General features: G+C 45.5%; 1 protein-coding gene across 3 annotated transcripts in view; it reads right to left on the reverse strand.

Moving 5' to 3' along the window:
* Window positions 1-26,654, reverse strand: part of FOXN3 (forkhead box N3) — a 366,339-nt gene that overhangs the window by 252,755 nt on the left and 86,930 nt on the right. For all 3 annotated transcript variants that reach the window (XM_032482489.1, XM_032482487.1, XM_032482490.1), the window contains exon 2: window positions 16,507-16,622. The gene's annotated coding sequence lies outside the window, so the exon portion shown is untranslated. The remainder of the gene's footprint in view (window positions 1-16,506; window positions 16,623-26,654) is intronic.

Raw genomic sequence — 26,654 nt, forward strand, 5'->3', positions numbered from 1 at the left:
GGCCACAGGAGATGTGTTTTACACCACTGACCACATGCAAAAGCAGCTCCCTGAAACTCACAGATCTCAGCATCGCAAAGACTGAGAGGAGTGATCTAGCACCTTGAACCTGAGGCTGGAATGCTTATCATTTTGGGCGAGAGGTCACATTCCATCCTGTCCTGTAGATGAAGCTTTGTTGGCGCTACTGACTGGAGGACACTCTTGGAAGCTCCCACTTCAATCTCAACTCTGGGGCTACTGGATGCACAGTAGGCTTAGAACATTGTTCTGCATTGATCGTGAGATTAATTTTAAATCCTATTCCAGGTTTTAGGTTTTCATGCAGTGTTTTTTTTCACAGGCTGATTATTTGGGTAGAATACTGGGGTGGTCCCCATCTCATTAGCTTTATGCACTCTTATAAATTATGCACTCTTATAAATTATGCACATACACACACGAGAGTTCTGGCTGGCCGAAAATGAGTCACAGTGTGAACACGGCAAAGCACTGGGGCAGAAGAAGTCAGCGAGCAAACGCGGGCACCCCCAACCCCACCCCAACCCGAATCCCACCCCTCAGGAGCCTCCCTGGTGCTCCAGCCTCCAGCGGCTTCCCAGAGCCTCTGGTCCATCATCTCCACTTATTTTTCCTCCTTTTCACCCATTTTCCTTCCTTGTGTGCCCCTCCCCCTAGTCACACTCACTGAGGCATACAAGTTACTCTGCTTAAAACGGACTGAGATGGGAACATTCAGTCCCCCAGAGGCAGGCACTTTGCTACCAAACACGACTTGGCCAATCTAAAAGGAAACTCCACGTACTTCTCCTCTTTCTCATTTCTCTTCCAATCGACAGCAAGCGCAGGGGATGTGTTTTTTGCACAGCTTGCTTTCTGGTGCCTCTTGACTGCTCAGACAACTGTTTTCCCCACGAGCACTAACTCTATCCATGTTGGAAACGCTCCTGGAGTCTTAATTAAGGGCCTGGTTCTAGGCACTTAGATCAGCGGGGTGAATCAAGACCTAGCCCACCAGGAACCCACACCTAGTGAAAGACGCAGCCTGTGACGGCAGTTACTCTGCAGTTTGGTAAATGCTGGGATGCAGGTATGAACAGACTGTCCTGAGGGATTGCAAGATGCAAAGTTCCCCTAATTCAAGCAAGTCCTTTAACATGAGACAGAAAATTAGAGGGGGTTTGGGGCAGCTGAACTAGAATCTCAACCCCTCTCTGAGTTTTCTCGGTTCAATTATTGTTCCAGTCACCACGCCAAGCTCCTGGGGCAGCAGCATGGTCGGCTGGAACACTCTTCTCATCATTAAAAACTAAGGCAGGAACGAGGGGAGCACATCCGACTCTTCATTTAGAGAATGGAGGGAGAAACAAGGCTCGCACCTGAAGAGATGATCACAGGCTCAGCACAAAATGAGAGGTAGCGCTCGCTGCTGGAACACTGCTGCTGGTGGTGGCAATAATCCCGATCCAGGCTGGAGCCTGCCGGGGGCTCCCAGCACAGGCCGCCGCACTCACCGGCCTCTTCTCTCCGGGCCTCTCACTGCCCCAGCCTCAGAAACAACCCTCTGCTGGGGAAGAAGGGGCGTGCTGGCCCAGCTGGACGAGCCCGCCTCTCGCAGAGAATGGTGTGATCGCGGCGCGTTACCTGTCCCAGGTATGCGTACCTGTTCCAGGTATGGGTGCCACGGCCCGCCACCACCTGCTCCAGCTCTGAGCGCCTCGTGGGCAGAGAACATGGTTTCACTACATGTTACATGAGAAACAAGGGCTGAGTTCGTGCTCAACAAATACAGTCAGGAAACTTCTAATCTGGAAGGGGCTCTCAGAGAGGGTTATGTCCAACCTTTTCATTTTAAAATACAACAATTTACTAAATAATTTCTAAATATAGAGAAATTTAAGGAAAATGTAAAGGGCCTCTAGTCCCACTACCTAAACAGATTAGCCCCACGTAAACGTTAAAAAGTAAAGCAAAAGGGACAGATGTGCCTTTTTTTTTAAACAAAAAAGTTCAGGAATGTATAAAAAGTTGTCTGCCCTCCTACCTTGAACCCTTTCTACTTTTATTGTGTGTATCCTGCCAAAAATAACTATAAAAATATAAGCACATATATGCATACACATATAAGCACACATATATGACTTAATTTTTTTTAACATAAATAGGACCCCACATTCCTGCAACTTGCTTTTTTTCACTCAGAAATGTGCTATGGTTTGAATGGTTGTATCCCCCTAAATCCTAGCATCCAATGTGATGACTTCAGAGGTGAGGCTTTTGGGAGGCAATTAGGTAATACGGATGGAGCCCTCATGAATGAGGTTAGTGCCCTTATAAAAGAGCCCCCCAACAGAGCCCCCGAGGCCCTTCCACCATGTGCGGATACAAGAAGTCTGTGACCCAGAAGAAGGTCCTCACTAGCCCATGCTGACACCTCGATCTTAGCCTTCCAGCCTCCAGAGCTGTAAGAAACAAATAACTATTTTTTTTTTAAGCCACCTTGTCTGTAGCATTTTGCAAGAGCAGCCTGAATAGACTACGGACAGCAATGAACAAAGTTCTCAAACCAGAATACTTGCTTTGTTCTCCCCACATCGTGCTACTTTTATTTTTTAATTTTAACTTTTTTCAGGTCTTTTTGGCGGGGAGGAGGATAATTAGGTTTTTAATTTATTTATCTCTGATGGGGGTACTGGGCATTGAACCCAGGACCTTGTGCATGCTAAGCTAAGCATGCACTCTACCATTTGTGCTGTATCTTCCCCTCTGCTAGGTCAATGCTTTTGATAATTACCAAATGCCCTCCCAAGGCGCTCCACCAATGTCTCCCTCCAGGAGAACAGAGCAAGGGTGTCTGTTTCCCAACCCCAGCCCAGAATTGGATATTCTCAAGTTTTTTAATATTTACTAGTCAGACTAGTGACAAATGGTATCTCCTTGTTATTTTGATTTGAGCCTTTTTAAACTATGAATGAGGTTGAGAACTCCTTCATTTAGAGATGAGAAAAACAGACACCAAGCGTCCCCTAACTGGCTTAAAGTCTAATCCTGAGCTAGTTACAGAGAGAAGCCTGGACCAGATCTCACACCTGGGACCACGCCGAGGACACCCTGACCCACAGCATCAGGAAGAGAGTTGAAAACCAGCGGACAAACTTCTTTCCACCATCAGGGTTCACCAGGCTGGGTAGGCGGGTGGCTCTCCAATGCGTGGGTTAGGGCGAGAGCCTCCCTCGGGACCAGCAATGCCAAGGCATGCGACTCCCCTGCCTGCCGGGGAATTCTCAGCCTCGTCCTCAGCGCAGGAAGCAGGGCTGTGGGGCTTCTCCTACCCGAGGGATGCCGACTGCAGCTCGAACAGAGAAAGCCTTGCCTCCAAACTGCCCGAGGTTCCGAGGTGTTTTTTTCTCCTGTTCATGTCATCTCAAGTCTTAGTCTGTCTGAGAGCAAAGTGGTTCATGTTATGACTGGACCTCCTTCACATTCTTCTTCCTCCTTCTCTGTGGGACTGGAACTTCATTAACTGGGAAAGCTCGCTCCCTGGAGTAGGGAAAGGATCTCTGGCCACGTCCCGCAGGCATGGACAGGTGTTCACGGAGCAATGCAGGGGTGCGAGCACCTGGTCTAGGCGATGGGCTCAGGTCCTGCGTCTCACTGGTGCTGTGGCCTTGGGTACTTCCTTCTAAGCCTCACTGTCCCCACCTGAATGATGGAAATGACACCAATGCCTGCTTTGCATAATCTGCAGGGTTGTTGTAGGCTAAGTAGATGATGCCCATGACACTGCTTTGAAAACCATAAAGCGCAACACAATGTAAGATCTTCATGAAAGTCAACGAACTGGTCACCACTGGCTTCCGTGTGGGAAGTTTCCTGTACAAAGCATCCATCCTCAGTCGTGGGGCCAGGGTCCGCCCCTGCTCCCAGATGTGCCTGAAGCCGTCCGCCTCACACCAAGCACACCAGAGCCAGGCTGATCATCAGACCATGGACTGAGTCGAGGTTTCACACTGATTGTGCAAAAAAAATATTTCATAAGCATCCATTTGTACACCAGCTAAACCAGATGTTCAGCTAAGGGACCATCCAGTGACTTTATATTCCTTTGCAAATTAAGAAGCACAGTTCCACTTGCTGGAATTTCTCAGCCAAATGATACTCATCGCACATTAGAATTAAAAAAATAAACGTGGCCATTTTGAAGGGAATCATCCTACAATTAGTATGTATTTCCCTACTACTTTCTTCAGGAAAAAAAAAAGAGTTAAGCACAGTCCAACCTTCCTCCTTATCTCACTTCTACCATCATAAACACTGATTACCCTTCTCAGTCTAGAATCTTAAGAACCTGTTCTACCACTCAGAGCTTTGAGACCTGAGGCAAATTATTTAACCTCTTCATGCCTAAGTTTTCTCATCTATAAATGTAAAGCAGATCAGACAACCAGGTTCATTAGGAGTATGGCTACGTTAAAAACACAAAGCCAGCAAGGATCAACTTAAAGTTTAGTGCATGGATTCGGAGAAAGCTCTTTTGTCCTCTGAGATGTTTTCTGTTTCTTCTTAACACCTGGCTATATTCCAGATGGCTGAATTTGCTGGCTATGTGAGGCTCACTTGTATGGATATAAATTCCTCTGTGGGCCTTGAAGAACATAACTAAGGCCCTGATGGAACTCATTACACCAACAACCCAAGAGTTCTGTTCCAACAGGGAGACTTCAAGCCAGAGCCCTGGAGCAGCCTGGTGGAGACGCACAGAAGATGCAGAGAGAATGGAAGCAAGGACAACGGGAGCCTGTGAGTGAGGAAACTCTTCCCTACGGTGGGCGGTACCCACAGACCAACACCCCAACCAAGCAGGCTTTGTCTTTGTAACAAGAAACCGTCCGATGCCCACTTAGGAAAATGAAATATAAAGGATGACCTCAAACACTGGGACAGCCCACAATGAACACCCAAGAGGGGGAAACCACGTACTGTGGCCACTCCAGAAGGCCCATGTAGGAGGGGCTTAGAGGGGGCACTGGATGGCCAGGAAGGGGATGGCTGGGCGACTCCACAGATGTTCGAGCTGCAAAACAAACACACTGCATGTTTGTTTGTGTGGCTTACGTTTGTGCATGAGACGGAGTGTTTAGGGGGCTAGAGCCCCGAGCCGCTCGCTGGTTCAGCCTCTGGAAAGGACAGTACTGAAGACCTCCCTTCAGGTGACTGGTCAACTTTCCTGAAGGATGTAAAGAATTCTCTCATCAGTTCTGCTCACTTGCTCCCACTGAGCTAGGTTTCTAGAGTTCTATGTATACAACTGAAGGTGTATGGGGTGGGCATCACAGAGTGGTTGATATATATTTCTGCTCTCTCTCCTTCAAGTACACAGTTGTATGTCATTTTCCCACCTCACTGAAGTGAGGTGTGGCCACATGACTAGCTCTGGCCAATAAAATGTGAGCGGACACGACACGTGTCACTCCCAGCAGCTTTAAAGAGCTGGCACGTGTTTCATCATTTTCTCCTCTGCCTCAGCCGTGGGGATGGGGAGGGTTCCATCAGCCTCTATCGGGGAATGAGGACAAGTATGACTGAGAGCAGAGCTCCCAGCCAACTTCATAGATGCGTAGAATGAGCAGGAAATGAACCCTCACTGTTTAACGTCCCTGCATTCTGGGGGCTCTCTGCTACCCCATAACCTAGGCTACCCTGAGGGACACACACGCACCATTTCACCACCAGAACGTGAGCTTCTTCTAAATGGGTAACTGATGACCAATGGTATTAAGACGGACTGTGGGCCCAGAGTCTGCAGTCTTCAGAACTCAGCGGCTTATGACAGATGTAGACACGTTTTTAATTGTGAGAAACCAAACTCCTTTCCAAAAGGTAAAATTTAAAACTAAACTCTCAAACAATCCCCCAAACCTTCCAATTCCTTTCTTGAGCCCCAGTGAACACATCCCCAGGTGCAAGGCCAGACATTAAAACCTGCTCCAAATGCATCAGCCACCAGAGGAGGGAAGGCAATCACTTCCATAAACTCCAGTTTCTGACGTTGAAGATTTCTGCACGACACTCTCCATCAACACGTGTGTCCTCCTCCCAGGTGTTAGGCCAGGCTGGCCAAATGGGAACTCCTTTGTTGGCTAAGTTCTTTCCCTGCTGAATCCAGAGTTTTAAAATGTGGTTCCTCAAACATCACTGTGGGTAGACACCCGCCACGGTCGGGTTCAACTCCATTTCTCAATGCCTCCATTTTATTTAATACATAAAACATGAATTAGGAGAACGTTTGCAGCACTACAAAATTCCACAAAGTTTTCCTATAGCAAGATGTATCGGAACATATGCCTCACATAGTTGCAAAGCAGTCTAGGAACACTGGCTAAGCTGTGACGGATAAAGTCTCCCATTTCTAAAGAACAAGCCCCAGAGACACAGATTCTGTTTACACAAAGCCACTGATTCAATCACCTGGGGTCAGATTTATTGTTTTAGCTGTCATTACCTTTCTCACTTATAAATCAGTATCAAGCTAGTCATTTTAGTGACCAAAATAACCATACCATGATCTAATTTCTTAGGTTGCTAAAATGACCAGATCAGAGTCACAGCTGATGAATCAATTAAATGCCTGGAAATAAACATGAGGGGAAATGTACCGTCAACCCACTGGATGTCAAGGCCAAAGGACCCGCCTACCACCCATATCCGCACCTCAGACCTTAAAATTTATATCTAAATTCTGACTTCTCAAGGTGCCCAGGGCAAATCTCTAAGAACTCTGATGTGTGTGTTGCAGAAACACTTGGATGTAATAGTCAATTAAATTATTAATGAAAGAACTATACAAATAAAAGCATCGTGCTCTTTTATGCAGTAATAATTATTACCGTAAGCAAGGCAAATTGAATAATAAGAATCATCAGGACAGTTCAGTGATGATAAGCTAACAATTTCCGGCAATCAGACCAAACATCTCTGCTCAAGCTGTTTAATAAAATAAATAGCAGCTTGTTGACATTTTTGTTCAGTTAAGCACACATACATTCAGAGGCTACTCATGTGTCCTGGGTAGAAGGGCGAGAAAAAAAACAGACACTGAGTGATACAAGAGTGGAACCACTTACAATGGGGGCAATGCAGATATTTCCGTAAGAAAAGAATGAATCCTATAAACTGTCCCAGAATCGAATGACATAATTTGTCTTTTTATACCCACGCTGTATATACATATATTACCTATACATATGCATTACATGAATATACATACATATGTGTGTGTATATATATATAATAACAGATTCTTATAAGTATGTCTCAGGTACTTTCATGTGAGGTTTAAGATAAAGTTAAATGCGACCATAATAACACGCTGTCACTATTTAGAAGTATTCATTAAGCACCCAACTACTGATCACTCAGGCCTACACACTTTGCAAAAAGAGCAAACCGTTCCCTTATTTACCCTAGAGGGCATGGTGAAAGGAACACTCTAGAAATCACGCAGGCCTCAAACAGAACTCGGCATGGCCCGGGTCTCTGCCCGTTCACCCAAGACTGAGTCAGAAGGGAAGCTGTCTGCTCACAGATCAAACTAATCACAGAGAACATCTATTCAATTCTAATTGACAGGTAGTTTGGACCTTTCAGTCGCTAGTACAACAAATTTCCTGCCTCTTTTTGTTCACCTGGAAAAAATACGTTTTATATCTGAGGTAATGATCCCCTCTGGTATTCAGGGGGGAAAAGTCAAAGGCAGTGACGTCTCCACGGCTTCCAGTAAGAATCAAGTAATGCTGAAGAGTGGACTTAATCTGCTTGCCGCCATGTGTGTCCCACTCACAAACACACACACCTTCTACCAGGGTCTGAGTGTGGGTTAAAAGTCCAGCTGTTCAGAGGCCTGGTGGCTGGGCATGGGGGTGGATCACACCCCTTACAAAGGTGCCATCCTCTCCTTTGTTAGGAGCTGCCCTGTTAATAAGGCCAGTTTGGAAGCCCTTCTCTTTCAAGGAGCATCAATTTCAAAACAGCTCTTCCTCTTCAGACTCTGGGAGGCGTCCCTGCTCGGAATGGCAATTATTCCTTTGAACCTAACTCTGTCCTGTTAACCTAAAAACCTCTCACCTATGCTACATTGCTACCACCACCAATGGAGCTGCGAGATTTGAGCACAGCTCTGAGTTTGGACTCAAAAGACGTGGTCCTTGGTTAATGCCCAGATATCCATTTTGGGAGTTCACAGGCATAGACCAGAGTGAGAGGAAAATAAACGTGGACATATACATGAATCCACTATAGGGAAGCAGGCAGCACAATACAGCACTGTTTCGGCGGGAGAAAGAGTGACAGCTCACCCTCTGCCTTAGCAGGGGAGATGGGGTCCGCCAGATTTCCACCAGCAGACGAACGGGTGACTGTGTATTCTCACCCCGAGTGCTGTGGACACCTGCCTACTCATCTTTCCAAATGCCTTTTCCTCCTCCTCCTCCTCCTCCTCCTCCTCCTCCACCTCCTCCTCAAATCAGGAAGAAAGCCTTAATTGCTGGTATGCCTCTAACACTTGCTAATCTCCTTTTTAATAAGGAGGATAAGCCACAGGCTGCGGACCTCCAGTAAACCGTAGTCAGAGCCAGGGAGGAACACAGCGGGGAGCGGAGGGCGGTACCAAGGAGAGGGGGCCAGAGAAGCCAAGGCAGGGAGGCTCCCAGACCGTGATTTTGCACCACAATAAAATTTCAAAAATAGTTTCAGGAGAGGCAGAGGTTGCCAGCTTCTTATATTCCCAAGTAAGGATATTGAAAGTCACTATCTTGAGCTTATTTTTCTCTTTGCCTTCGACTGGGGGAAGTTCTTGTTTGAACACTTACTTGTACACATTTGTCTGGCTCTCCCCCCACCCCCCGCCATCCCGCAGGAGACTGTAAACTCAAGCAGGGCACCTCCGCACCCCTCTGCCCTCCACGCAGGAGGCCCCTGGTGTCCAGGAACCACTGGAATAGACAGACTGGATCCTGAATCTGAGAACTATTACTTATTTTCTCATTTCACTTAAGAATGTTTCACATTTCCTTATCTTCCTTTAGAGAATTTCTGTGAAACACCTTTTCTAAGGTGATATAACTATATGGCCAGCTCAGGAAAAAAAAAAAAAAAAAAAAGCCCAACACATTTTACATCGGATTCATTTCAACCCTTGATAAGAAAGCAGTATGTATGCTTCTAATGGAAATGAATTCTAACTAAAGGGTATATTCACACTTCCAGCCTAGGGGGCCTGACCTACCATAGCCAAGAACACATGTGCAAGGAATGTGAATGGCGCCTTTTGCAGGCAGGAGCAGCAGAAGGAGCAAATAAGCAAGGATTTCCACCCATTCATCTTGACATGAACCTACCCCTCAGCCAGCCAAGGTGCCGGTTCTGAAGAGAACCACCTTGCGGAGTCAGGACCTGCACCAGGGCTTTTGGCAACAGCTAAGGATTTAGACCAGCTTAATTTCTGAATTCTTGGAAAACAAAGATCACATATGTTAAGGTGGCCCGCACAGTAAAACTCATCCTTATCCCTTGAGGCCAGAGCTCTGTACCTGGCCTCTCCAACACTGGGAAGCAGCTTGCAAAGGGCCTTCAACATAAGAGCTGTTTGTTGGATGAACAAATGAATGAACTCTCCTATTTACCTTGGATTTTTTTTTTAACTTTTTTTCAATTATTCTTTTTTTGAGCATTTTTTAATAATGTCACATTTTGGGCAGGTAGGTAATTAGGTTTCTAATTATTTATTTTTTACGGAGGTACTGGGGACTGAACCCAGCACCTTGTGCAGGCTAGGCACACACTCTGCCACTGAGCTATACACACCCCCGTCTACTTTGGTATCTTTTTGGTACACAGAAACAACTGACTGAGAAATCTTTGTGATTAATTCTCATTAAATAAAAGATGGATTTTAATCTCATTTCCAATTATTAGCCAGGATCATAATTTTTAAAAATTTACACATATATCTACCTCATTTATTTTGGGGGTGGGGGGGCGTTAGGTTTATTTATTTATTTTAGTGTTCTAGGGGGGAAGTAATTAAATTTATTTATTTAACTATTTTTGTAATGGAGGTGCTGGGGATTGAACCCAGGACCTCGTGCATGCTAAGCATGCACTCTACCACTTGAGCTATACCCTCCCCCTCCAGGGCCATACACTCTTAAGTAATAGAGATTATAATCATTGCAAAAGCTACCATAAATGAGTATGTACTATCTGCCAAGCTCTGTGCCAACTACTTTATTTTTATTTACCTATCTTTTATTGAAGTACAGTTGATATACAATATTATATTAGTTTCAAGTGTACAACACAGTGATCCGACAGCTGAACACATTATGAAAGGATCACTACGACAAGCCCAGTGACCATCTGTCACCACGCAAAACTACTGCATGTTATTGACCATATTCCTTACGCTGTATGTCATCCCTGGGACCTACTTGCCTTATGGCTGGAAGTCTGTAGCTCTTAATCCCCTTCACCTGTTTCATCCCGTCGCCCGCCATCCCTGTGCCCAATATTTTACAAGAATTATTTTATTTAATTCTTATGCTAATTCTATAAGGTAGATCTCATTATCCCCATTTTACAGATGGGAAAATGAAAACTCGACACCTTACATTATTTTCTAGGAATTCACAGCTCGGAAATCACACCCAAGACACTCAGCTGGAAAGAGAAGGAACAGGAATCTGAAACTCAGACTGATAGTCTCACCCTAATATCCACTGCCTCACCCTGGGACCCCTGGGCCACTTGGCTAAAATCAACCCTGCCGTTAAGTCACAGCTTTTATGGAACATGCACTCTAACTGGCACTGCTGAAAACCCAGGCTATCCCCTCTTTCCTAGAAGCCAGTGTTGTTTTCATTCTGTTTTCAAGTCCTGTTCCAGCTCTACACCCTCTCTCTCAGGAGCCCCAGCGTCAGCCCTCAGGCCTCGGCCCCACCAGCGCAGTCACTCTGTCCAACTGGACGAAGCCGCTTCCCTCAGGACAGCGGTGCAATTCCAAAACGGTTTATGAGGGGCCAAAACTCTGAACTTGTTTTAAAGAAAGCAAGCCCTCCAGAGTTCACAAATCTCTTTCCCTTGCTTTAGTCTGTGAGGACAATGGGACAAATGTCACTGTGGAAGCTGTCCCCCTCACTCTGCCTTGGGGGGATGTCTTGCTTTGGGACCTTCATTTGGGATCTCTGCAGCCCCTCAGTTTCCCGATACACAGAATACAAACCCTCACCTACCTCACAAAATGAGTGTGACGACCCAGTGAGATGGTAAAAATAATTTGAGAAAAAAAAAATTCAATGCCTTCCACAACAGAAGTGTTAGTATCATAGCTTTCCCAAATAGTGCAGGTTCTGGCGAATCCTGCTGGGCATTTATGTTTTTATGAGGCCAAAGCACAGGTTCAGAAACTCGGTTGCATACATGGGGATTTCCATTTAATGAAACGTTTCCGGGAAACACCTTAGAACCAATACCAAACGTGCTAACCAGGCAGCAGACCCAGGAAAACTTCCCATGGGGCTACGCATCGGTCCCTGGGAGATTTTTTTGTTTTGTTTATTAACACTTGGACCCCATTTATGACTCAAGCATAACTTCCCTTGGCATTAAAGTAACTGGGAACTGAGATGAATTGCCCGATTTTTAATGACATTTGGCCTTTTTGCACCCCGTGTTGGAAGCGCCCTGTGTATCAGGGCAGCACGACAACAAGTGATCTGTCGTCGGCTGTTCTGAAAGAGCTTTGGTGTCTGCACAGTTTACAGTCACTAAAATAAGGGGTTCTATCTTTCTAAGAATCTAGCACACACACTTTGTGTGTGGCTCTACAAATAATGTGACCATCACAGGAAAACATACTGGACTGAGTTTCTTGACTATTCATACACCCTCTAACCTGTCCAGCTGTCTCTGGCTCTCCAGGCATCAGACTCCATTTTGAACATGGATTTCTTTTTTCCTTTCCGGAGTCTCTTATTCTCTCCATTGTATTCATTCAGAGGAGGAAAAAAAAGGCCTCATAAATGTCATTTCATATTCCAAGCAATTTGCTATAGGCAACCACACCATTACTTTGTACAAATAAATTTACATAAATCATTATTAGAATGTTTTATCTTAGCAACATTATTTGGTTCCCAGAGCACAAATTAAATGCATGCTTAAAAGCAGAATATTTTAAAGTTATTCCTATATTGTTTATGACATGGGATTAGAAATTTCCATCTAATTTTTCTTTCATAATGGAATTCCTTTAGTTTTCTTTGTATATTTATGAACCACATGCATAATTTTCCTGAGTGGGGTGCGGTTTGAAGCAAGCAATGCAATAGATGACTCTGCCACATTTGGTTCATTTTTCAGGGACTGTTCCCTTTGATTCCATGGGGTCGGTTTTGAACAGTGATTAGGAAAGCCAGGAACCAGGGAAATTAATACCATCTCATGAGTAGATGGGTTTCTGTTTGATATTACTCTACAAGCAAACTGGTCTTTGGTTGTGGTTTGGCTTTTTTTTTTTTCCCAATAAACAAATTTGTAAATGTACTTCCTGAAAATGGAGCCCAGTTTCTACTTGCTGTGTCCGAGAGAAGGCTGTTTGGATCAGCTGCACAGTACATGGCAAGTCTTCACCGGCTGGAGTTCCACCCGACCCTAGATTTCAAAATAACATCTTTTCTCCGTAAGTAAAACGCACTGCCCATTTTTAAAACAAGCTGCAGTTGTCAACAACAGGGACGAGGGTGGAAAGGGACCGCCTCGTAGTCAGGAGCTGTGCTCGCCAGCCCTGGTCCTGCTACCTGCTACCTGCTGGCTCTGTAGAATCACTTCCTGATTCTACGACTGGCCTTCTCATTGGGGTCATCAAGGGCTGGACTCACCGCTCAGGGCTGCGAGCTTCCACCATGGCGTGGTCCAGGAACAGATCCCCAAGCCAGTGTTAGGGAAGTGGGGCCCCACCTGGTCAAAGGCCCAGTCCTCGTAAAGGATGGGCAAGGCAGTCACACGGAGCACTTAAGAGCAGGCCAGACCTGGGTTCAGAGCAAAGCGGTACCACTCGCTAGCTCTGTGATCATGCACAATTTAAAGCTTTCTGCATCTGTTACCTCATCTTAAAGTGAGGTTACTTGTGTCTACTTCACAAGTTTGTTTGGGGGATTAAATGAAACAATGCGAGCAAAAGCTTACAACACTGTGACTGTAAGAAGCAGCTCGATAAACATCCTTAATCTTCAAGGATGACCAGTGGGGTCAAGCTGGGGTGATCACATCATGTATTGTCCACAGCAACATATTTCTGGGTGTGAAGAAAGGACTGTATGGTAACTATGTCAGGTCAACTGGCGACGGCTACAAGGGCCTCAAGCACACCTGGGTGTGTGTGACTATCCTGGCTCCAGCCTATCACCACTCAAGACCCGATAAAGAAACTGGTTACATATTTTACAGTTTGTTATATCTTTTAAAGATCTTTCCTACTTCTTATTTGAGCCTTTCATAAACTGTGAAATGTAGGTCTGCGTTAATTACCCTTTGATGAAGAGCAGACAAAAGCACAGACCAAGTTTGGGCTTCTCCACAGTGACGCTGTGCCGTGGGGTCAGTAAGGACCCCAAGCAACCCTGGACTCCTGCCTGCTTCCCAGCCTCCCAGCAGCGAGACAGAGGTACATGGCTAGTTCTGGCCAATGAACTGTGGAAGTGGAATTAGTCTGAGTCACTTCTAGTCTAAGGCACCTAAGAACGGGTGTGTGTTCTCAACTCTTTTTTTCACATGTCAAAGCAACCAGGAAGCCACTTTTTGAAATGCAGGTGTCACAAGATGGGGGAGGCTTGAAACCTCAGAATGCTGGAGGCAGGACAGCCACCCTGGTGCAATCCAACTCTGGGTGGGTGAGAAATAAACTTTTACTGCACTAGGCTCTGAGATTTGGGTGTGCTTTTTACCCTTGTAGACCACAGCCTGCCCTGGCTCAGCTAGCTAGGAGGACTAGAACCCACATCTCCAAACTCTTCCCAGTTTCCACTCAACAGTATCATAAAAATCCCACTAGGATTGGGGAAATACTGCCAAGATTAAATGCCATAGCTTACACATGGCAAGTCTTCAATGCTTACTTGATTTAAAACAAAATACTTATTTGGTTTAAAATAAAACAGTTCACACCCAGTGCCAAGTAAAAAGAAAAAAGTTCCAAAATCCAGGCTGACTTGTTCCAACACTTACATTAACCCAGGAAGCCTGGATGCCTTACTTTAAAGGCACCTAAGAATTGGGTTCCTGAAATGAAATAGCCTCAATGTCATAGCTAGCTTTAACTGAACGTTAAGTAGATGAACAGAAAAATCCAACTTGAGTATGACCAGTTCTCCATCTTAGTCTGGAACATTCCTCGCTTGCTTATTCAAATCCCACTCACCCTTCAATTCTATTTTCTTTATGAGGGAAAAAAGTTTCACATCTCAAATGTTGCAAACATTTGCGCCCACAATTGCCTGAGCCAGAGGATGGCAATTTTTTTTTTAATGTAAAAGATCAGAAAGTAAATGCTTTCCGGTTTCTGAGGCACCTATTCAACTCTGCCCTTGTAGCGTAAAAGCTGCTACAGGTAACCCAGAAATGAATGAACACAACTGTGTTCCAGTTAAAACTTAATTTAGGGACATCAAAACCTCAATTCCATATAATTTTTATGAGGCAAAAAATATAATCTTTTAATTTCTTCCAATCACTTAAAAATGTAAGAATCATCACAGCCTGTCCATCTCAAGCAAGCAGAGGGCCATACCTGGCTGGCTGGCCGCAGCCCACTCACCGGAGCTTAGAAGAGGCAGGGCAACAACTGATGAGGCAACCGCTTTCTTGGGAGCAGAACACAAACACTATTATTCTCATTCTTCCACTTCCTGGTGGCTGGTGAGCCAGGGGTCTGATTCCAGGAAGGCCTGAGCTCCTGGATCGGCGGGGCTGTCAGTTCCAGAAGCAGCAGCACACGTGAAGGCAGGTGGGGTGGGTGTGGCCTCATGGGACAGGCAGAGCATTGGCAGGAGACCCTCACAGCACCCTCAAGACCCAGGGCAGGAAGCAGCCGCTGCTTTATCCACTCCTGCGAGCGGAGTTTGTGGGGGCCACCGCAAGATGACAGCCCACCGGGCTCCCATCCCCACCCATGGCCCCAGCTTCAGCCTTGAGACCCTCCTTGAATTCCGGCTTTCAGAACTCCAGGTTCACTCCTGGTACCAACACACAAACTCATGTTCCTGGCTGCTGCCTCCCACCCATCAATTCCACTTCTCAGCTAGGAATCGCATTTTGTGAATCACCAGGTTCTGACCTCACACGGGATCTGGCTCAGCCCGGGGCCCTGTCAAGCCACACCTGCCAGGCAGAGCGCCGGGTTGAGAGAGGCAGGTGTGTGAGAGAAGAGTGAACAATCATGTAGACAGGGAGAGGCCAGGTAGGGACAAGCCCAAAGAAACAGAAGGCCGGCAGGTAGCAGCCAAACCAGGACCGGGGCAACAGTGACTGGGGCCCCCTGCAGGAAGCCGTCAGCAAAGCAACCCTGTAACAGGGCAGGTGGGGTTTCCCCACCGAAACCTTAAGGGACCCAGTCCCTGAGCGGAGCCTGATTCAGGCTAGGACAGGAGTCAGGGTCCTCCAAGCTCTGTCTGGTCCAGGCAGCCAGGGTCCTCACTGGCCAGGCTCCCAGCAGGCTCAGTCCCACCCTCCTGGCCAGGCCAGGCTGCTCCTCTTCCTTCCTGGCTGAATGATTCTCAGTGACAAAGCCCACCTGAGGCCCTGCCTCTTCCATGAATTCTTCCCTAATTATTCCAATTCCAGTCCTCAAAGTCCCTGAACACGAGAGTTACCATTAGCGCACAGCCCCAGCTGGAAGCTGAGCTCCACCATCCACCATCCAACGTCTTCTTACGAGTGAGTGTTGGCTCTTTGGCTCAGGTGTGAGCTGCATGAGGATGCAGCTCACATTTTTAATGTCTTAGTTTTTTTTAATCTCCATCTGCCCCAAGAACACATAACAGATACTCAATAATACTTATTAAACTCAACTAAAAGGTCCAACTTAGACAGACTAATATAATTCAGGTGAAGTATTGTATTATGAGAAAGAAAATGAGTTAGAGGAGCTACGTACAGTAGGTGCTCGTTTCTGTGTGAAAATTCCCAGCAGCGTTCCTGCTGCATTGTGTATGACACACACCAAAATTTTACATAAAGATGTGGCTCAACATTCTCATAATCTTAATGCCTAAATTGACTGACCACAATGTCAGTCTGATCAGCTGCATAAATTGATCACTAAGAAGACTGGGAGGAAGAGGGGGTGGTTATCAATTGATGGAGAAACAATCAATTTGGCATTTGCATTTAAATATAGCTTTGGAATTTCATTTGTTCAGTGCAGTCTCCATGAGGTGCAAGCCAGCTGGTTACCTGAGTCAGAATGGGTCCAGGAAACCGAGGTCAGCATTGCTCCAGTCACGGCAAGGACAGAGAGGCCTCCATGATCTCGAGAACGCTGGCCCTCTGGGAGATGATGCGCTTAGTGGCTGGTGGAGAGGAACAGAAGAAAGACGGGTTAGGGCGGGGGAGGAGAGAGAACCCTCGCAAGCACAGTGGATGTCATCTCTGGCCTGACTCTCTAAAAGATGCCACACTTCAACGAAAATGTCAATTGCAACAGTGCCTCTTTATTTCTTGAAAAGTTATTGAAGCATTGGGTCCTTCCCGATGGAGTGTTCTTGAAACTGCCTCACGGGGCATAAAAGGACCCAGAAAATACATGCCATAGATATTGTGAGATGATCTTATTTTACTACAGCGGCCATTGAGACATTTGTGAGATGATTTTATTTTACTATAGCTGCCACTGAAACACTTGACTAGACAAAGGAAAAACACCAGAGCACCGGGAAGCATTCAAGGCCAGGCACCAAGCGCACCAGCCTTGCTCCTCTGGGTAGACCAGATACACAGGCTGCAAAGTCAATGACTCTCCATTCTGTTACTGTAAAATAAAATTACTTCGGCTCTATTCCTGGGGGGAAAGATCCCATCAAGCTAAAGCTCACAAAATGGGCTGCAAGTTTGGGGGCTACAGTCAACCAACGAGCTTGCAATATAGAAAAGTCGGTACATGAGACAGATTGCATAATAATTTCTAATGGAAGATTTTTTCTTTTTTGGCTTCCCCCTCAGGGAAGACACATCAGTAGACTGTCTGATGAAAAGAATGGTATTAGCCTTTGAGCTTCTTAGTGAGAATGTTAGGAAATTAATTCATTAGGACAGCGGTTCTCAAACTGTGGTCCCGAGGAAGGCAGCATCACTACCATCTGAGAGTTCGTTAGAAACGCAAATTTTTGGCCCTGCCCGAGCTCTGCAGAATCTGAATATGTGGCGGTGGGGCCCGGAGATCTGTCTTAGCAAGCCCTCCAAGTGATTCTGCTACACCTTCAATTGTTAACTCATCCACGCATCCAAAGACACTGAATCTGTTGTTATAAAGTAAAATCACCCTACTCTACTGCATGTTCCGCTTCAATTAAGGGCACAGTATGGGGCTAGGGATTGGGGAGGGGGCAAGGGTCAGAGAGAGAAGCTGATGACATCCCTGCCTCTGAGAAATGTATTGCCCACTACGGGAGTTAAGACAGGTAGACAGGCAGCTCAGACAGAGGCAGGCCGTTATTTCCTCCAACAAACAGGAGGCTTCAAAGGGGACAGTTGTTTCTGGTTGGGGTGGGGAGGCAGGTAAGAGGAAGAATCGAGAAGACAACACTAAGGGCCTTGAGATCTCGAAGGGATTTTGACCGGCGGGAATAGGCAGACGCTGAAGCAAAGGCCCAGAGGTGAGGACACAAGAGGGCTACTCAGGTGCACGGGGGAATCAGGTCTGGCTGAGAAACGTGAAGGTGAGCTGGGTGAGACAGGTTACTTCCAAGTTACAGCCAAGTACAGGCTCCTCTTTCTGGTGTGAAGACCGCCCAGTGGCTTATGTCTAGACGCTGATGTCTGATAAACCAGGCGATTTAATGATTTCTAAGTCCAGGCTGCGTTTCTGTACATTTTGCACTGCATTTTCTAGAGGGGAGCACCTCAGCTGCTTCAAGGATAAACGGCTGAAGGTTTGCCCTAGAGGAAGACACAAAAGAAAATTTTAAAGTAGGCGTAAGAATCTGGAGGTCACAGTTGCCTCGGGCCATTCTGCAAAGGGGCAAAATGTTACCACACCTAAAAAGCCCCTGAGGACATTGATGGTTTTCGCTTTATAAAACACCTCGAGTGGGGAGTGGTGTGCCTCAGTCCCAAGAAAGTCAAACCAGGAGGTGGGAGAAATGGGTAAAGGGGGTCAAAAGGTACAGACTTCTAGTTACAAAATAAATCAGGGATTGATCGTGTTCAGCACGGTGACTATAGTTACCAACACCATGTTGCATACTTTTAAGTTGTTAAGAAAAGAGATCTTAAAAGTTCTCATCGCAAGAAAAAAATAATTGTTAACTATGCAAAGTGTTGGATGTTAACTCGACGTAACTGTGATTACTTCACAACGTACACAAACATCGGATCGTTACGTCGTATACCCGGAACTCACAATTTTATGTCAATTATACCTCAATTTTTAAAAATGTAAACCTGCAAAAAAAAAAAAAGAAAGAAAGAAAGAAAAGAAAGAAATCTTAAACCAATGCTCAACACCTCCAACGCGAGAAAAAAGACTACTTTTCATGATCAAGAAGGTATGGGTTTTGCTTCTAGAAAACTGACACGAACAGAGGCTTTATTTCCCGGTGCTGCTAGATGAATGACAGGAAACTGAAAATGTTTTTGATGTCAGGCAAGGCTCTGATGGGAACGGAGCTGGATTCAGAACCGGCTGCTCACCCCAGTTCTGCCATCTGCATCATTACAGGCAAGACACTCAACTTCCTCAACCTCAATTTCTCAACAAGACGCTGACTTGTACCACCTTTGAAATTTAAATAAGAAAATAGACAAGAAGTTGCTATGACTATAGTTCAATAAAAATATATTTTTTTTAAAAATTCCTATGAAAATTATACAGTACAATACTACACAGGAGTGTATTTTTATTATATATATAATTATAATCTCCTCATGAAGACATTTGGGTGCCAATTAATACTAGTCACTGTACTGGTCTTTGAAAATATAAAAGTAAAATGTTTCTTATGTCCTTCAGACTCTCCTTTTAAATATTTGCAGATATGGCAGTTCTAAGGCACAAACTTGGCATCAACCAACCATCCTCCCAAGCAACATTTCAAAGTAAATTTTTTACTTTTCATTTTTTTAAAAAAAATTTGACTCCTCTGACCACGACAGAACATCCAGTTATCTTTCAGCAGCTCCCAGTGAGCACGACTCAGTCTGCAGCAACAGAGACGTAAGACGGTGATAATTTATCATCGCTCAGTAGTTTAGTCCCAGATGGACCATTTACTAATTTATTTCCATATGTAACTGGCGGAGAGATTAATCAGGCTTCCAACTCAGAAACCTGAATTGTGCTTTATTCCCGTCACAGACTAACCCTGGGCAAGAAGAAGTACACGTTTACACAGAAAACCAAGAGTTCCTCCTAAAGCCTGTGGATTTCAGATGCAGTCCTTTAAACACACACACACACACACACACGCACACGCACACGCACACACACACCCAGGCGCAGCCTGCTCCTGCCAACTTGGAGGGCTGGTTCTTTCTTTAGACACTAATGGGCTTCCCTTAGGAGCCGTGTCTGGTAGAACCACAGGCAGAAGTAAGACCAGAAATGCAGCGCCAGCTCAGGCCCAGTCGCAGCCCTAGTCCCCTCCCTGTGTGCAAGCTCAGGGGCTCGTATTTCTGAAACTGAAGAGATCTTTCTGCCACGGTGCTACGCCCAGCTGGCCTGCCTGTGCAGTGCCCAGGCACTGGAAAGTATGTGCTTTCTTTTTTCCACTCTTTTTAAGGGTCTGAACTTGACTGAATTCAGCAGCTGCCCGTAGCCTCTGTGAGGCTCTCAGTCCCCCTGAGTTCAACTCTCAGTCCACTGTTATTTTTAATTCTATCCCAATGATATCAGCCTTTAGCAAAGGGGGGTTCACAGGATTGTTGTCGGATGACGATGCTTCCATATAGAAAGCCAGCCAATCCTAACACGGGGCAGAAAGCAACAGTTGCCTAGTTATGCCTTCAGTGGAACTCACGGCCACAGCCAGGAAGGCTCGGGAGCCAGGACCATGCAGGGGTATTACCGGCTGGATCCACACACCTGGGTTACTAACCAACCATGTGCCTTCAGAAAAGTTACTTAACAGTTCAAGCTCACAATTCTCTTCTCTGTAAGATGAGTTTATCTCTCTAAGGTTCCTCTGGCTCTAAAATCTTTGATTCCATGAAGATGGGGGAAAAAAAATCAGCCATTCACCTGGTTTCTGTGTTTAGATGATGCCAAACAGCCAGAAGTTTGGAAGCATCTGGAAGAGGCTGAACTGGTCCCAAGGCTTGGAGCTGTGACAGAAGTAGCCTTAGGAATCTCAGTATCCAACAGACTCTCTCTGAGCAGAAGATAGTTCAACGACATATTCCTCAGTCACATTTTAAGAATTCAAGGCAATCCAAGTTTGAAGTACTGTTCTAGGTGTGGCCAAGCTACAGAAGTATGTACACCATGGTCTTTTGTCTTTGATATGTTTACATCACAGTCAAGATTCAGTGCATCCTAATATAGTGAAATAAGGGTTATAATTTGAAAAGAAACTGTTAAGGGAACATGAGGGATGGAGAAATCATCCCAGTGAGGGTGAGGGGCGGAGACCTGTAAGGGTTTTGGAGGAACTGAAGCTGAAGCTGGAAAGGTGGGAGGAAAGGAATCTGGGCTGAGGCTGCAGTAAGAGCAAAGGCCTAGAACCTTCCCCTCGTGGTCAGGACACGGTGCTTACTACCCTAGGGCAGGATGCTCAAGGAAGAGACCTGGTAAGAGGGAGGCAGGAAAGGGGCTAATGCTGGAAAGCCCTGGACGCCAGCCTAGCAATTGGCTCTTACCTTGTGACCACCGGGAACCTTCAGAAATGACCAGGCAGTGGAGACTCCGAACAAGCTCTGCCCTAAGACGTTTATTCTGGCAATTCTGTTACCATTTAAGGTTGGTAATACGATCAGTCTGTACCTTCATTTTTCTCTTTTTCATTCCATGCTGCCACTATTTGGGAATCCCCCAAATTTATTATTTTTTTTCCAAATCAATTTCCTGGCCCTTCAAATGGAAGCAATTGAGTTTCCTACAAGCGCTGCCAGGATTTCACATTCAGATGAATGGTTCGGCCCAGGGCTTTACATTTTGGTTTATGTGTTTTTCTAGTCTCACAAGAGAGCTAACATAACATGACACAGACTGGTGTTTTTTGGAGATGTTGCTTTTTACACTGGAAAATATTTGGGGATGATGAGAAAAATATACATACGACTCTTACAAGGGTGTGCACTCCCAAACAGACAAAAGTTGAACTATCATCCAAAGTCATTCATTGACACTTTTTTGATTTCCAGTTTCAGAGCTCCAGGCTAAGGAACCCAAGGTTTCCAGGGCCCCTCAAATACAACAGCAGAACATCATGTAAACCCTCATACCAACGGTATTGGATTCCTCTGCTTTGGGGAGCCAAGCACAGGTGGCTTCCGGCAGCTGTCACAGAGAGAAGCTGCCCACCGGGATACCCCCGGCCTGGCAACTCAGGGCACAGGCCCTCCCATCAGCCCCAGAGATGGGCTGGAGTCTCGAAACTAGAGATGAGTATAAAAATAGGCAGAGGGGCTTCCCCTCTGAGAAAGGAGCTGCCTTTAGTATCAGCCACCATTAAAAAAAAAAAAACCCCAGAGAAGACACAGTCTTCACTTCCCACCTCTGGGTAGCTCGGACGACAGGTGGGCATCAGCGGGAGACTTCAACATCTGTTCCATTTTGGGTCCCCTTATGTAGAAAGGCAAATCGTATCTACCCACTGGGGTATCAGACATTCTAGGGTTCAATCTCTGATTCATAATTCAAAAATCTGTCCCAGCCCTCCTCATACCCAGGTGTTAGGAAGTCCCAGAGCCCCTCCTCCCAGAGGTGTTCCCTTAACACTGAATCAGATCATTGCTGTAACGATTACATGCAGTAGACACTGGAGACAGTTCCCTGTGCACCCAACAGATAGTCTCACACGTACAAGAGTTGCATTTCTCATACCACTTTTTGTAAAAGTCCACCTATGGTCAGAAAATGAATCCTTCTCAAACAAATAGATTAGCTTAAATTGCCATGCCATTTCACATTCTCTTTACTGATACATGAATAATAAAACTATAAGGTAAATGCAGGCTTACACCGAATAATGGGCATAAATAAAAATATTTTGACATTAAAAACTCAGTCTAAATTGAACTGCAACATACTTGAAAGCTCCCGCAATCATAACGTGCACATTGAAATCCATTAACCTAATACCGAGGCTGCTATTCCAAAGTAGAGGTCTAGCCTGTAAATAAATACCCATTTGAACACTTCTCCTCCTAAATTACTGTACAATTTGATTGCAAAGTCATACACTTACAAAGTCTATCATCTTTACTTGGTTGCTTTCTAACCAACCTTCAGGTCCTATCAGGCTACAATGTGGCAGCATAATCTAAACACGGAGACCAGTAAATGGTACCAAAAAGTAGCAGCAAATGTCAAAGACAAACCAGGGTCACCCCGGTGAGAAGGAAGATATTTACATAAGCATTCCGAAAGACAAAGGAGCCCCAACTGCTCTTTAACTGTAAATCCAATCAACCTCTCTGCTCCTCTGATCGTTTTTGTATAAAAGCAATTTTCACAATGATACATTCAAATACCTTAGTTGCTATAAACTCAGCAGCAGTTAAAGATTCTGGTGCACATTAGAGCTGCTTTCAAGACTCAGCTGTTTTCAACCAAAGCTTCCATTCCTTACCCAACACTACCTCCCTCCAAAAAATTAGCTTCACTGACAATATCCTTCTTAAGTATGTCATCTGCCAAGGCCATTTTCTTACCTTTGCAACTCACTCACATTTGTTCCATTTGATGATATTTACCCAAGCAAGGACAATTCTTTGACTGGAATCTTGCAACTTTCAACTTTGCCCAGATTTTGCTGTCGTGAGGAAGGGGTATGCCGAAATCTCCGGTACATCGCTTAGGTGAGCTAATATACATCTGAATCAGAGCTGTATTTTAAATTCTTTTACACTTACTTAATATAGTGCGTGCTGCCTGTCCACTGATGCGATATCAGAAACCTGCAAGCTACTATTTCTGCAACTGTGTCACTGTGGATAGTCTGAAACATGCACGCAGCTGTTGCCATGGAAACAGACACAGCTAGGGCAGAGTGCCACGCTGTGTTAATTCCTTCACCCATGAACCCCAGGGGAATGCTAACATTCATCTTCTTTCTCCTTTTAGTCTCACACTGCTTTAATATATATTTTTTTAGCATTATCAAATGATGTACTAAATACACATGGTACACCTGAAAATTCGGATGGCTGAAATGAGCTGTGTGCCAGCCTAGCCTGCTGGGCATCTGTTTAAGGTGGTGCAAATATGCATGGATCCTTTAACCAACTTCTCCTGGGAGAAATGGAGAACTTTGTTTCTGTCTTTTAAAACAGCGTGCATAGGACACACACAAAAAAAGGTGATCATCTCGTCTCACCTAGGAACAATTATTGTGGAATTGCACGGGAATGAAGATGCTCTCAGAAAGGTGCCATATCAGCTCTGTGAAAGGCAGAGGGAGGTCTTACAAACTTTCTGAAGTGGATCCAAGCTAAGAGTTGTTCTCCCTTCTACCTAGAGCTACATTAGCAGGCTGGAAATCCACTAGTTTTAATCAGGCAAAAGCATAAACCCTCAACAAGGGCTTCAACTGTCTGCACTTGGTCTTTGTTCCTAAACCCACGGAAGAAGGAAGGTATTAGAATGAGTGAGAGACTAACAAGATGGAAATCTGCCATCATTCAGAAAGAAACATGATTTTCCTAGAGTCTGAACATTCTCCTATTTGCATCTAGTTCAGTCTCTGCCCTTATCAACTATGTGGGCTGATGAAGGAAAGTCAAATTCGTTCATTCCACTTAAAAGCCAAAATTTGTAGCTACTGTCTCCCCGGGCCATCTTCCCATTATTTAAACTGGTACGCCACTTTAAATTTGGGGGTTACTCATCACAGTCAACAAAAGTCAGCTGTTCGAAATCTTAATTACCTCCCGTCCCTTGGGCTAGTTAATAATATTCAATCTAGGTGAAAATGGCTACATTGTAGATTTGCATGCTGATGTGCTTCCCTGGAACACAATTTTAGCACCAGACAATCAAGTGTAGGCTTTAAAGGTGCAGATCCGTGACTCTGAGGTAGCGCGTCTTAAAAGAAACCGCTATTTTGGTTACAGGGGTTATGGCAAAATCATCCTACAAAAGATGAGCAAAGTCTGACTATTATTTTCCTAACCTGAATCATTCTTGGCTACATATTATGAGAACAATGATCAACTCATCTCTAGGAGGAGGCAAAACAGAAAACACATACACCTTCCTGGTTAAAGAACTGTGTCACTTTTTTAAAGCAATCTGAAGAGGATGTTGGGGTCCAGTATAAAGCCTAGTCTTCGAGTGTCAGCAGGGCAGGCAGTGGTTACCCTTTAAGTAATTCTGACCAGTACTTACAAACTTACAGAGCAGAGTCATAGCAATAAAAAGAGTAGCTCTTTATGTTTACTTCGCCCTTCTGTATTTGTATTTGTTGAGTATTACCAAGTGTTTTCATACAGGTCACCTCATTTGACTGTGACAAGATTATACTATGAATTAGATTCGCAATTATCACCAATCTCAGCTCCTACTGGAGAGCGCCGAGATGCTGAAAGTCAGTGACTGGCCTGCGGCCACATGTTCAGTGGTAGAACTCTGCCTTCTATTATCTGACCTGCTGCTCTTTCCAAGTGCCCCACTGCCTCTAGGTGTGCTCACAAACGCACTGGGTAGTAAAGGACTCAAAATAACTATAGTGACAATACTTATAAAAGGACAGATACCAAGTAGCAGATGAACCGGTATGGAGATTAAATATGGCGGGTGGTTAAAGTTAGGCCAACACTCCCCTTGGCCATCACCCACCCATGTTCTTCTTCACAAGGTGGAAGGAGAGGGGTCAGCCTTTAGGCTGAGGTCAGCACCTGTCCCCAGAGCACATCATCTCAGCCTGCTCACAGGCCCTGAACCCTCTTCCTTCCCAGGTGTCCCACCTTAAGTCTTGGCGACTTCACAGAGGGGGCCTCGGAGGGGAGAGGTGGTTGGTGGCTCCTTGGGCTTTGGAGGTGAGAGGGGGACGGGGAGCGGCAGGAAGCAGCAATAAATTGGTGCGCCTCCTGTGATGGTTAATTTTATGTTTCAACTTGACTGGGCCACAGGGTATCCAAATACTTGGCTCAGTATGATTCTGGGTGGGTGTGTAAGGGCATTTCTGGATGGGATTTGAAGCAGCGGGCTGAGTGAAGCAGACTGCCCTCCCCAACACAGGTGGGCCTCATCTAATCAAACCATTAGAGGGCTAAATAGAACAAATGGTGGGGAAGGGAGAACTCGCTCCTGCTGCCTCTTTCCAAACTGGGACTGTGGTTTCCTCCTGTACCTAGACTGGACTTAGACCAGCTCTCCTGATTTTCAGGCCCTCGGACTTGGGCTGCACCTGCACCACCAGCTCTCCTGGGTCTCCAGCTCAGATGGCAGATCATGCAACTTCTCAGCCTCCATAATTGCATGAACCAATGCCTTCAGAGAAAGATAGATACACACACACATGCATTGTTGGTCTGTTTCTCTAGAAAATTCTAATACACCTCCTTAAGGAAGGCAGCCATTCTGGACTGGCAGCCACCAGATAATGATAAATAATACAGTTGATTTCATTGTGATTTGGAATGTTCACGACCTCCTACCCACATTACCCTGAGTATCAAGAATGAACTGGATTCGGCCATGCTGCGTTTTGGTGAAAGAGGACTTCCCAGGAGTGAATGTCTCCAGCTCACTCAACTTGCTCTTGGCTGGCCTGGCGGAGCTCGTGAAGCTGCAGAAGGCATCCTTGTGGGCAGTATTTGGGGAGACTTCTGGAGGGCAGGGGACATGGGTGCCTTCCAGTGGATGTCCCAATTCAAGAGTCAGTGATTTGACGAAAATATTTCGAAAGTGGATTGGAGGAGAAAATAATCAAATGGGCCAAGTACACAGCCTGTGATTTAGCCTGTTATAAACATTTTTTATGACTTGGCCGGCATTATGCACATGGTGATCCAGAGGCACCCTCCAAAGTCATAGACGCATGACACAGGCAGGGGGTGAAGGGGGACAGGGCACCACACAGGAAAGGGCCCCTCACTCCTGGGATGTTCTAATCCCTGCATCTACGTTTTCATTTCTCTGCCTCCACCACCCCCGCCCAGGCTGTCAGGGTATCAGCTGGCCTTCTCGCCACACAAAGTGGCCTGGCTCTGGCTGTTCCCTCCCT

This window comes from Camelus ferus, chromosome 6 (assembly GCF_009834535.1).
Source record: "Camelus ferus isolate YT-003-E chromosome 6, BCGSAC_Cfer_1.0, whole genome shotgun sequence".
NCBI lineage: Eukaryota > Metazoa > Chordata > Mammalia > Artiodactyla > Camelidae > Camelus > Camelus ferus.